The sequence below is a fragment of the Labrus mixtus genome, chromosome 2 (genome assembly GCF_963584025.1).
Source record: "Labrus mixtus chromosome 2, fLabMix1.1, whole genome shotgun sequence".
Lineage (NCBI taxonomy): Eukaryota > Metazoa > Chordata > Actinopteri > Labriformes > Labridae > Labrus > Labrus mixtus.
Genome location: NC_083613.1, coordinates 31,199,825 through 31,212,891, shown reverse-complemented (window position 1 = coordinate 31,212,891; position 13,067 = coordinate 31,199,825). Strand labels below are relative to the sequence as shown.

Below are 13,067 nucleotides of genomic sequence, written 5' to 3'. Positions count from 1 at the left end.
GTTGGCTGAGCAGAACATGATCTGCTTCCACGCTCCAGCCTGTACAGGTTTTCAAAGAGCTGCTTTTAAAAATGTTAAAGATCAGATTTCTGACCGGCTGCAAGAAGTTCAACGTTCACTTATGGCTCCAAATCTAGTTTGTACAGCGGTGATATTCTACTTAGCAAAAGTTACAGATAGGCAGATACAAAGTAATGTGACCAACACATTTTTCTATATCGAAGAAAGTATTTTGGCCTCTAAACGAGTGAATTCTATCAAACATCCCCCTCGGTTTCGCTGCCTAGCGGCCTGCATGTCTTAGGAATGAGGCCGGCCGGTGAAAGGCCCCTCCATTGGCGGGTCATTGCTGCCAATTGGTTGGTGCTGAGGAATAAGTGGTATGTTACAACTACACCCCTGAATCCCATAGAGTCCACCAAACTTTCATTTTTTTTTACTGAATGTTAATAAATGGATGGAAAATTAGCTCGGGAGTTTTGTTTTTTAGATTAAACTGGACGCTCTGTGAGTTACCTCGTCTGACTTCCTGTTCCAGTTGATCTCTGATCTCCATTGGCTGCCAATTGGTCGGTGCTGAGGAATAAGTGGTATGTTACAACTACACCCCTGAATCCCATAAAGTCCACCAAACTTTCGCACATGAAAGCGACCTAACTGCCAATTCCAGCAGTCATACTGTTAGTACGGATTTTCATGAGTTCATACATTTTGGTCACTTTGTGAATGAACCATTTAAAATCTGTCTACCATCTAAGAGTGACTCTTCTCTTAGGTTGAAGCTGTAACCATATCTATGTAAAACATCTCAAAGCAGCAGAGTTATATTTGGTTTGGAGCCAGCTGTCTGTTGTAAGCAAAGTGTTAGTGTGGCTCTGTCTTATTCCAAAAAATGCGCACACAAACTGCTGAGCTGGAAAACACATGGGTGACACGTGCTGCATAAAAAACTCCAGTCCAAGTTCTACGTTTCAATACTTTACTGAAAGCTTTATATACAAAAATACAATCAAACAAAATGTAAAGCACACGTCAAACATATGTTTTCCAGCTCAGCAGTTTGTGTGCGCATTTTTTTGGAATAAGACAGAGCCACACTAAAGCCCAATTCACACATACTCCGTGCGCGCCGCGGTCCGTCAGCGCCGCGCACTACGTTGTACTTAGCTGCCACTCTAGTCAATCACTGTGTTCACACAGGGCGCGCTGCGGTCCGTCTCCGGTGCGTGTCACCAACGGCACCACGCTCTGCTCCGTTTCAAATACGCAGCGAGTCTGTTTTCGCCGGAGTGCGCTGCAGGCACGCGTCAAGCTGGACAGAATATGACAGCCCGGACAGGAAGTCAGACAAGGAAACGCACAGAGCAGCCGGTCAATTTCAAAATAAAACACAATATACGGACTCGCGATTTTTCATCACTTTATCAACATCACGTCAAAACAGGAACCGAATTAACAACAACGCATCCTCAGAAAGACAAAGCAACATGTTGTTTGCATGTTTTTTCTCTTTACTCCCGCGGGATCTTGTAGTTCTCCTGTGATGAGTCATGGGTGCGCTCCGCTGCGCTGACGTCACAGAAACGGATCCAGTGTGAATGGGCGCGAGGCGTCCGACGGAGCAAACCCGCGGCGCTGACGGACCGCGGCGCGCACAGAGTATGTGTGAATTGGGTGTAACATTAGTCAAAGGCCAGTGTGCTACTGTAGCTCCACAGCTTCTGCTAAAACAGGCAAGCCAGTCCTGGCAGCATGCTGCGAGCTTTAACCAATCAGCAGCCAGAGTTGACAGGAGCCTTAATTACCGTCAATTAAGCATGTGGCACCGGCATGATCTACTTAAAACTGAAACACACAAAAGATATACTACACTTACGTATGTATAAATGGTTCTAACACAAAGGTTTGCTAAGAATGAAATGTATATATCTGACATTTACGAGTCAGGCTGAGGTCTTTCTTTCTTGCCTTATAGAGATGTACCAAAGTAGCCAAGAATTTGTAGGATGTACCTTCTAGCGGAATATAACACACAACATGTTTCTTTGTCTTTTTTTGAGGTTGCTTTGTTGCTCATTCGGTGCCTGTTTTGACTTAATGTTAATAAATGGATGGAAAATAAGATCGGGAGTTTTGTTTTTAAAATTAAACTGGACGCTCTGTGAGTTACCTCGTCTGACTTCCTGTTCCAGTTGATCTATTCTGTCCAGCTTGATGCGCCTCTGAGCGTATTTAGAAATGGAGCAGACCTTAGTGGCACTGCTTTTGAAGCTGCTATCGGTGCTGTAACACATATTGTAACTACATCATTATTAACGGTTATAGATAATTAATGGTTAATACATTTCATTAATTCTTCTTTTTTTCAATGACAATGAGTATTTACATTCTCGTGTCCTTCGATCAGAGTTGTGTTATGTAAATGATCTTTTACCGACCACGTTTCCACGGTGATTCCAGTTTCTGAAACTTGGTCGTGAGCTTGTCATTTTTTTCTGCACTGATGGTGCTTTCCCTTCACATCGGGAGAGGAGGAGGAGCAGATTTCTCCTGTCATCGCTCCTGCAGCTGCATGAACTTACAGCTGAGTGTGTGTTTGACTGACTGTGTGCAGCGGTGTGTGTGTGTGTGTGTGTGTGTGTGTGTGTGTGTGTGTGTGTGTGTTTTTTCTTCCCAAGCATCTCTCCTGTCATAGTGTTGGTGAAAAACGAGGTGCATATAAGTCATCCGGCGAGAGGTAGTCACTAATAGGATAGAGGCTGCTCCACAGGAATGAGATATGGCCTTATTACCCACCTCACTTCCTCGCAGCCTCGTGTCCTCCCGTAAAAAACACAACAACACTGTTCCTGTCCTCTCCTCCGCACTTACCCTAACCATCCATCCTTCCATCCAGCTTCGCCTCCCCCCTTCTTTCTCCCACCTTTTCCTTCTCCTTTACGTCCTTTTACCTCATTCGCGCCTCCAATCGCCTCCTTTCCTTCTTCCACTTCCTTCTCTGCTCACCTTCGAGCACCTGATTTCTTCCCTGCATTAAAATAGCCTCTTCTTCCGCACCTCACCTCTCTTACTCAGATCTCCGCCTCACCCTCCCTCCCTGCTGCCTCAATCCTACCTTAACCTGACCCCTCCCTCTCCCTTCCTTTCATTTCCTCTCCTCTCCATACTCTTCTAAACTTTCATCATACGCCTCCCCGCTTGATCTATTAATCTCTCTCTGTTCTCGCTCAGGTTCTTCCTTATCCCCTTGGCTCCTTTCCTCCCTCACTCCTTCTCACCCTATTTTTCCTTCCGTCTTCCCGTCCTCGGCACCTGCTGCAGAAGCTGTCTAGACTGGCAATGAAATTATGATGGAGAGAGAGAGATAGAGAAAACGAGAGAGAGGAGGTGGATGGGAGACAGCACGCGTAGGGGGTTGGATGTGCGCAAAGTCGGAGGATAAGAGGAAAAGGAAGAACTAAAAGGGGCGAGATGGGAATGTTTGAGGAGGGAGATAAAGTGGAGAGAAGAGGGGAGTGACATGAAAAGAAAGTAGACATATTTTGAAAGGGTTCACGACCCGACGCTGGGGATAAGAAATTCCACCCATGTCTTTCTGGTTTTCCCTTTTCAGCTGTCACTTCAATGTTGTTTTTTTTCTTTCCCGCTCTAAATTGTTTGGCATCTTCCAGACAACAGAGCAGCAATCATTCTCTAAAAGGTTCACCGCTTCACACCTCCGTCCACTCATCCGTCAGTTCATTTCTGGATTTGAAGAGATGTGAGAAAAAAAAACCCTGCCCAATTCACACATCGTATCAAAGCGAGGAAAACGTGATCCAAAGGGACTTTAAAAAAAAAAAAAAAAAAAAGTATATCTGCATGAATGAAGAGTGATATAATGTGAATATGGGCGATCGGAGAGAGAGGGAGGAGGAAATGAGAGGAGGAGAAAAGAAATAACGACCAGGCGATGGAGTAAATGAGGACAAACAGATGCTAGATTACACCTTTAAAAGGCAAACACACACTCACACAGTTTTGTTTGATGGTCTGCATGAGTGTGTGCTTCAGAGTAGGTGTGTGTGTGTCTGTGTGTGTGTGTGTGTGTGTGTGTGTGTGTGTGTGTGTGTGTGCTTGACAGGAGGCGGTGGTCCTGTCTGTCTGCAACAGGATGTGATAATTAACCTTTCTCCAGCTGAGCGCTGCTATTAAAGCTAACACTTTAACTGAGTTTGTTATCACCCACACTACACATTAAACAACTTGAGTTGTGTAGAGCCGTTGTAAACAACCCACCAAGTTGGGTAATGAAGCAAGTTCTTGCCGAGGTCATTCTTCATGACACATTTTTATTAGTGCTTCAATTGATTCAACCCAGCGCCCCCACTTTTTAAACTTTTGAATAATTGATATGAGAAGCGTTGAAATGAAAAAGAAAAATGCTGTAGCAGCCAATTGCAGCACAGTTGAATTAGGATTTTGGAAGCTCTGGTTTTCCAGAGGTCAAGCCCCACCCCAACCTACCCGCCCCTGCCTTTCAGTCAAAATTACCTGAGCCCAGTCAGCTCATCACTCACAAACCATGGAGGGATGTTATTGTGCAACATTATGGACGCAACCGTCAGGACCACTCAGACAACTAGTTTGAACTTTTTTAAACAGATATTACCAAATTAGCCTACTTTAGGTAAAACCTGACTGATTAATCGGTTGGCCGATAATAATGGCATGTTAAAGAGCCCATATTCTGCCCTTTTTGGGGTTCGTATATTTAATCTATGTTCCTACTTTTGTACGTTCACAATAACTAAAGTCTGAAAAAAGTGTCTGTTTTCATGTACTGCTCCTCCTTGCTCCCTCTACGCTCTGAGTCCGTCAGCTGCACTCTGTTGAGCCCACACTGTTAGACCCCACGTGGGCCAAGTCTGCTCTGATTGGTCTGCCGATCCGCTCTGTCGTTATTGGTCAGTTGCTCAGCACGCGTCTCGGAAATTTCAACATGAGCTGCAGGGGGGCTAGAACCGAGCGTTACATGCAGCTAATGCTACAGCTAACAGGAGGACGTAGGAGAAGCCGCGTTTCCGCAGACTTTGAATTTTTGCACATAGATGTGCCTAAACATGCACAGGACACTTGGAAAACACACTAAAGGGCATATAAAACCAGAAAAAAAGCATAATATGGGGCCTTTAAGGGACTATCAGTATCGGCTAATTTTATCTCAGATATGCGTCACTTTTACTAGATGTATTCACCAGTCAAATAGCATTTCATCTGAGTTTCATTGTATTACACCAGCAGTTCTCTCTTACACCAGCAGAGGGCGCTATATGGATGGCAAAGATCATTATCACTCTCCCGAGTGTCAAGCGGTGACGCAGGTACATGCACAGGTACTTTCCAGATGAGTGATGAATTAGTGTTTGATAATTGCATTTTGAAGGATCAACGCAATAAATGTGAATATCCATATCAATATATCTCTAAAGATCGAACATAGATCAAAGAAAGATATCGGCCAATTTATCGGTATCAGATTTTTTTCTCTTCCTTATATCAATATCAATATCGGCCCCAAAAATCTCATATCGATCGGGCCCTATTTTTAAGCCTACCATTACTTCCTGAGAATTAAAAATAAAAATGGACTACTGAGTGCAACAGAAGATGCTTCGTCTTTGCAGCTCGCACAGATGTTCATTATCTTCTCAAGTGACAGTTTTGAAGTAAGATTGAGGAATTATATTGTGTAAACTCCGTCTTCCACATGCCGTGAATGACTCGGTCGGGAGATGTGACCGTCGAGTTTATAATAATGCAGCTCCCTAAGGAGACAGGTTTCAAAACGGGGATCTTTGTGTTCATGACACTGATCTTTTGTTAGTTCTTTGAGTCTGAAGTGCAGTACTTATATTTGACTGATAGTCCACAGAACTGGAGAGGCATTGTGTTAATTGGCATATGAAAGGGGGAAGTCATTTGATAATAAATAATGAAAGCGTAAAGGTCTCTGGATTAATTACATGCGTAAATGTGTTAATGTTGACAGCCCTAACTTTTAGATATTCCTTTAGATATCTGAGGAACCGTGAATTATGGAGTAATGAATTCATCCAGATTATTCACTTGGCTAATTTTTTACCTTTCAATCTACCTGCCATCTGGAGAGATGCAAGTGACAACAAATTAACAACATAAACACACAATCGTTCAGTTAAACTTAAAGAACACATATTATAGTATTACATACAGTTTAAATAAGTCTCAGAGCTCCCACAATCATGTGTGTGAAGTTTCTTGTTCTAAATCCACTCTGATCCTGTATTTGATCATGTCTATAAACCCCTCTATTTCAGCCCTGCTCAGAACAGGCTGTTTCTGTGTCTGTACCTTTAAATATGTAAATGAGCTGTGTCTGACCACGCCCCCTCTCTGGAAGGACTTGGGTGGCTCGGGCTTTCTAGATCCATGTCCTATTGTTTACGGTGAGAAGGCAGACTCAGAGGGCAGAACAAACACCTAGCTGTGGGAGTGTCACCCAGCTGAGGGGAGGGGTTACTGCCCTTTGTGATGTCATGAAGGGAAAATCTCTAAAAGGCCTGTTTGAGCACACATTTTCTGAAAAGTGGAGCAGGGAAAAGACGGAGAGGATGGACTTTTCTCATCATTGGGGGGTTTGTAGACGGACTAGAGACACATATTAGTGTTAGAGAAACATGGTGAAGTCAGTGTGTCTTACATAATATCAGACATGCTTAGTGCACTAACAGTGGAGGAAGTCTAAACCTTTACCTTATTTACGGATGATAATAATGACAGTTAAACATCATAATGACGGCAAAATCTGTTTAAAACTTTTTTCTCTATTTGGTAGTTTAAAAAAAATCAGGTTTTCAAACCATGAGGTGTGCCTCCACAGGGTTGGGGGCGCCGGAGAGTAGTAGCAGTGGCTGTCACACACAGCTCCTGGAGACAGGTGAGGCACTTTAAAACTCCTATAAGTTATATTTTTGCAACACATTTTCCTGACATTTAACTGCTGCATTCACACATCAGCTCACCCAGAGTCCACACAAATATTTAATAAGGGAACTGGCGCAAAAAAGGCCGGGTAAAGTCAGGGTGCAAAGTTTGTGCCGTTTGCGTTCAACCTGATAATTTGGGGGAAATTTTGGGATTGCTTTTTGTGTGTTGGAAAACACAGCAATAGGCTGTCCTTAAGTAGGAATTTTACCCCATCTTGGTTCAGGCTCAGCCTCGAGGACTTTGATCCAGGTAACAAGGACTTCATTTGGATTTGGTTTTGCTGACTTGAAACACTGGGGACTTGAGACTCAACTCTAGTCAAACACTGGTACCAGTTACCTTCCACCACTGTTTACATGGATGCAAGTAAACCAAAAGAAAAAAAAAAACAAGAGACCAAACTTGAAGTCTCAAGTGAGGGCCAACATGGCAGATGGTCCAGCAGCAGAGTAACATATGACTTTGTGCCCCAGAGAGAGTCTCCAGTAGCAGCAGGCCAGCCAAACCTTAACCACTAATGAGGCTCTACACGCAGTCCCAACAGAGCCCTCTCCAAACACTGGGAACCAGATACACACAAGAAGAGAGACAGGGACTAAAGATGTAGACACATACTCTCTCTCTCTCTCTCTCTCACACACATGCACACAGCCATGTTAAAATCTGATGCAAAAATCTTGGGCACCAAAGCAAACAAGCACTAAAGGGCATGCAAACATGGCATCTGTGTTTGGTTAAAACCTTGTAGCTACAATTGTGCTGCTTTTTATGTCTTAACTTCTTCTGAGGATTGGCACGACTCTCCACTTGTCCTCAGCTCGGAGATAAGTGTGGGTTCTTTGGATACAATTCAGCAGTAATTACAGTTTCACAGCCTTTTCTCAATATTTATATGTGGCACGGTTTCATATTCAAATGCAGCGCAATCCTTTCTGAGCCAAATTCTTATTGTTGCTCTATAACACCATTCTGTTGTGCTTAATCTAAATATATTAGCAGTTTCATGTGATTTACAGCAATGTTTTAAATACATGTAAAAGAAAAAAATTCTTACAATTTAACTGCCCAAAATGGTGTTTGCTTTGGGATCTTGGCTGAAACTAAAGTTTGGCCCACATTTTTGTCTAATGAGGCTTTAAGATAAAGGTTAACACCTTCCAACCGTTTACAGACTAGTGCTGTCACTTTCTAAAAAAAAATCAACCTTGAACAAAGTTAGAATATGAACTAACGCCCAAACATATTCAACCCCCCTCCCTCACCCCACCACCACTGCTGCTGCTGCCGCCACCGCTAGCTGACACAAAACATTTTACCAAACGTCAAAAATCAAAAAGGAACGTCACATTTTTTAAAAGATATAATTCACCAGAAACACAAATCTATTAAGTTGATCAGGATGGATCAAGTGCAGTTTTCTCTCTTTTTTCTTTCTACAATATTACTCCGTGAAGAGACCACCCTTTCAGAGCGCACAGACCTTCCTGGTAGAGCCCGACCGATTAATCTACCAGCCAATAATATCGGCCGAAATTAGCAGTGACTATCGGCATTGGCTAAATTAATCACAGATATTACTAGATTTATTCACTAGTCAAATAGCATGTCATTAATAAGTTGATCCTCAGCCTCTCCAGGAGTCTTAAACTCTACCACCTCCACACCTTGTGTCTGTCTTGATGTACTAAGCTTCCAGCCGATTGGCTTTTGAAGCAGATATGCCCTGTGATGTAAACTTGACAAGCTGAGTTGCACGCGATGCCATCATCCTACATGAATCAACAATAAACACACAACACTGAGGGCCTGATTCACTAAGAATGGATTGCAGCCTTATAACCTAATAATAATGCATAATTTGCTCCTCTTATCTGCTCTGTGTTAAGGTCTAAATCACAAAACATAGATTGCAAATGATATCCAGGCCCCAAAACGCCCCAAAGGTCGTCCTGCTGTTGTTTTGCATGTGACGGTGGAGAGAAGCTATCCGCACCTTTACACTGGTCAGAGCTGTGCTCTCATGCTGACAGAGTTCTATCATTTCCACAAAACAAAAGATGAGCTAGGAGAGGAGGGGAAACTTTTAAAATTGTATTTTGAGGATTAAGTAACATGAGTTCAACTGTTTAACACAAAGCTTCCTCCCTGAACACGTCAAGTAAGGTAAAGAAAAAACAACACTAGATTCAGACTGATTGAAGACCCTGACTATATTGATAATAGAGTCAATCCAACGTCATATGTAGAGGATTTATTTGCAGAAAATATATTTTAAAGTTTAACATCGGCAGTAAGATGTTTTCCTGATCACTTGAAAGTTTGCACGTGACATGTTTTATAAATACTGTACCACTTACTCTCAGAAGTCATTTTTCACTAACTGCCTCGGTTAATGGCTATTAGCGCCGCTGTTTGTGAATTAGACTCATTTTGTAATGAGGCCATTTGCGTAGAAACGGGCAGATTTTTCCACAAATGACCGCATTGTGGTTCATTTAAATACCTGCAAACGGCATCAGCGCACAGAGACACTGTGCATTTAACCCTTTGTGTGTTTTATGAATGAAACATTGTCTTTCTGACTCTTTTGCAGAAGTTTAGCAGGCGCAAAGCTGTGCAAACTATTTGTGCATCAGGCCCAGAAACTATTCGCTGCAATCTCAAACCAGTCTTGAATAAAGTCTTTTGACAATTTAACAAATAAAAACAAAAACATTGAGGTTCAAGGAGAGCTTTTTATGTCTTTATAAACTTATTATATTCCAGAATTTTAGCACACTTTGTCAGTGTGGGGGCTGCATTACTCACAGATGTGTTGGGTCTTGAGAGTGTTGATTAAAGTTAGCTAAAATGAAACTTTATTTCTCAAATGTAAAAAAACAACTTTTTAATTTGTCTCCATTTCTTCGAGTTCTGATCAAATAAATACACAACAAGAAATAAACTTGAGTTTCAGTTCATCTCTAGTTAAAAGAGCCAAAGAGAAAATTAGAGACCCACCGATTAATTGGCCAGCCCATAATATCGGCCGATATTAGCTTATCAATTGAATATCTCTATCGGCTAATTTTATCACAGATGTGTGTCAGTCAAATAGCATTTCATTTGAATTTCATTGTATTACACTAGCTGTTCTCTTTCACCAGCAGAGGGCGCTATATGGATTACAACAAGTGTTTGATATTTTAGGGATCAACACAATAAATGTGTGTATCTATATCTATCTATCTCTGAAAAATCGAGCATAGATCAAAGAAAGATATCGGCCAACATCAGAGTTTTTCTCTTCCTAATATCGATATCAGTATCGGCCCCAAAAATTCATATCGGTCCGAAAGAAAATGTTGGAGAATAATGAAGTTAGATTAAATTGTTGCCTGAGCTGAAGAATCAAATGAATCAAAATCACATTTTGAAGTGAAATTGTCAAATGATTCAATAACAACATAACAATGAGTAAGGTCTTTTTATCTGCTCTTTTGTAATATTAAAAAACAAAGAAAAGTCTTTTACCTGCTTTTTGTGACGCTATACAAATAATAAAAATTGATTGACTGATTGATTGAATAACCTGCATGCACACCTTACAGTGTGTCCAGTCTCAGGCTGCAGTCAGATATGAACACATCCTGTATGACCCCCCCCCCCCCACACACACACAAGGTCAGGCCCTGTTTGTATGGCACTGTAGCACATTTCATTTTCCTCCTCAAGTATTGTGAGTCTGCTGATATTACACAACATCCCAGTCAGAAAGTAATAAGTTTGAGATATACTAAAGCTGAAACCAGTAATCCATAAATAAACAATAACAGCAGCGTTGCTTTTCTTCTTTTTTTTTAACTACAAGGCAGTGATTTCCCACACAGACCCGGTTATGACTAAAAGCTTGTGACAGGCGGGTACAGTTTTAAGACGGAGCAGAAGAGGATTTGGGGTGAATTATTTCTCTTTGTGTGTACTGCAGAGATCCTTTTTCTCACGGCCTTTATCATATATTTTTTCCATTAGATGTTTTATTAATAGGGGGACACGTGTCCTGTCTGTGCATTTCTAATCATAGCTTTACCTCGGGAAAGTGTTACCCAGAGTGTCTCTTTGTTATCTTAACACAATGTGATTGTTTTTCCAGTGAGCACGCTTCAGAGCCAAATAAATTTTTGAGGACGCAGATTGTTTCTCGATACACACACTGTGCCAAGTGCGGACGGCACGCTGTGTTTTTACGCTTTTTGAAAATCAGAGGGAAGAAAGTACAAGAGGAAGGAAAACACAAAATGAGATTCTCTCTTACCTTAAGAAGCACTTCAACACGTCAAACTGCAAAGAGAAAGAGTAGAAAGAAGAGGAGGGAGAGAGAGAGTGGGGGGAGAACAAGAGGGAAAAGGAGAAGAAGAAAAAAAAAGAGAGATTGGAGTTAGATTATCATAGGGTGCAGTTGAAGAGCAACAACTTTCTAAGACGCTTCGCAGTGGGATGCACGAGGAAGTGAAGATCTGAAGAGATTTCAAAGTGCTAAAGCTGCAGCGCCCGATACCATTCATGTGTATCATTTAAAAAATCATAAGACTGCTGCTCTCAAATCTTCTTATTATGAGAGAGAACTTTAAATAAACAAATAATTCGTCCTAAAAATATCCCTGATGGATTTGCAGAAAGCTCTGGAACCTGTACAATATCCCTCCTTTCCCCCTCTGAAGCTCCACACTTCATCAGACCCCAGCACAGCAGAGCAGGAAGAAGGGAGGTGGTATCACTTTCCTTTTTTTTTTTTTTTTTTATGGGGTGTTGTCTTCTCTGTCTTCCTTTGCCAATCACTGACCTACTGTACTTCACACTGCCACGCTCTCCTGGCTGCAATGCATGTATGCGGCCTTGGAAAGAAAGAGTGAGAACACACCCCGGAGCTGCCAGCAGAAGCCATCACAAGTACTCGTCAGATGGTTCAGTAGCTTTGTAAACCCCCCTCTTATCTAACAGAGACGTTGGATTGGGGGATTGAGGGATCTGCCGCCGCTTTTGTAGGTATCTTAAATCGTACAAATGCGACATTCGCGCTCAGCTCATGCTGTGATTGGCCGGAAGGTGAGAAAGGTGCCAGGGCTTGCAAGTACATTTTTCCTGACTCTATTTTTTTTTTTTAAATCCTCATCACAACTATTTCTAGGCTGCACGGTGGTACAGTGGTGAGCGCTGTTGCCTCACAACGAGGAGGTTCCTGGTAAGAATCCCTGTGGGACTGGAGCCTCTGTGTGTGGAGTTTGTATGTTCTCCCCGTGCATGCATGGATGGATGGATGGATGCACAACTATTTCTGTCACCTTTATTGTGAATAACAGAGTGCAATACAAAGAGAGTCCTACGGGAGAAACTGTCTGGAAATGTGAGCAGCTAGCCCCCCTTCTTAGCTAACATCATGTCCTTTTTCAACGACAGACCGCCATCCACTGTGCTCAATGAGACAACTTTAAAAACTGATGTCAGACAACATGCCGTACAAATTTGTTCTATGACTATCCTGATCACTTTTAAAGCCTGTATGGGTCTGGCTCCAAGCAGATCTTTTGACACCGTACGAGTCAGCTCACATCCTCAGATCCTTCTGGTTGTTCCCAAAGCCGAGGCTTGAAACCCTGAATCCTTAAATCCTGATATTTCCAGGACATGTATTGTATCTGCTTCTTCTTCTTCTTCGAGAACGTCCAAACTGTGACGATTAGGGACAGAACAAAAACCAAAACAGGCCTGACAGCTAAAGAAAAAATATATGGGGGAAAAAAGGAGGTAATGCATCTATCTAGAGCAGGGATGGTCACAGCAAGGGGCCACATTCATTTAATTCTCACTGCCAGGGGGCCAAATTGTAGGATACAAAAAACGATTACTGTAACTTTAACTCAACATATACCAGTGATCAAATATTATTGTGGACATATTTCTGGCTTTTCATGATTTCATGGCAGATTTTGTCATGTTTTCTTCATGTTTCCAAATAATTGATGTGTAAAAAATTGTCCTGAGGGCCACGTTGAGGGTTGATGGGGGCTGCATGTGGCCCC

General features: G+C 42.2%; 1 protein-coding gene across 3 annotated transcripts in view; it reads right to left on the bottom strand.

The window, feature by feature from the left end:
• The window catches only part of ptprdb (protein tyrosine phosphatase receptor type Db), a 193,917-nt gene that overhangs the window by 149,062 nt on the left and 31,788 nt on the right, over positions 1-13,067 (bottom strand). For all 3 annotated transcript variants that reach the window (XM_061061428.1, XM_061061452.1, XM_061061468.1), the window contains exon 3: positions 11,303-11,328. The gene's annotated coding sequence lies outside the window, so the exon portion shown is untranslated. The remainder of the gene's footprint in view (positions 1-11,302; positions 11,329-13,067) is intronic.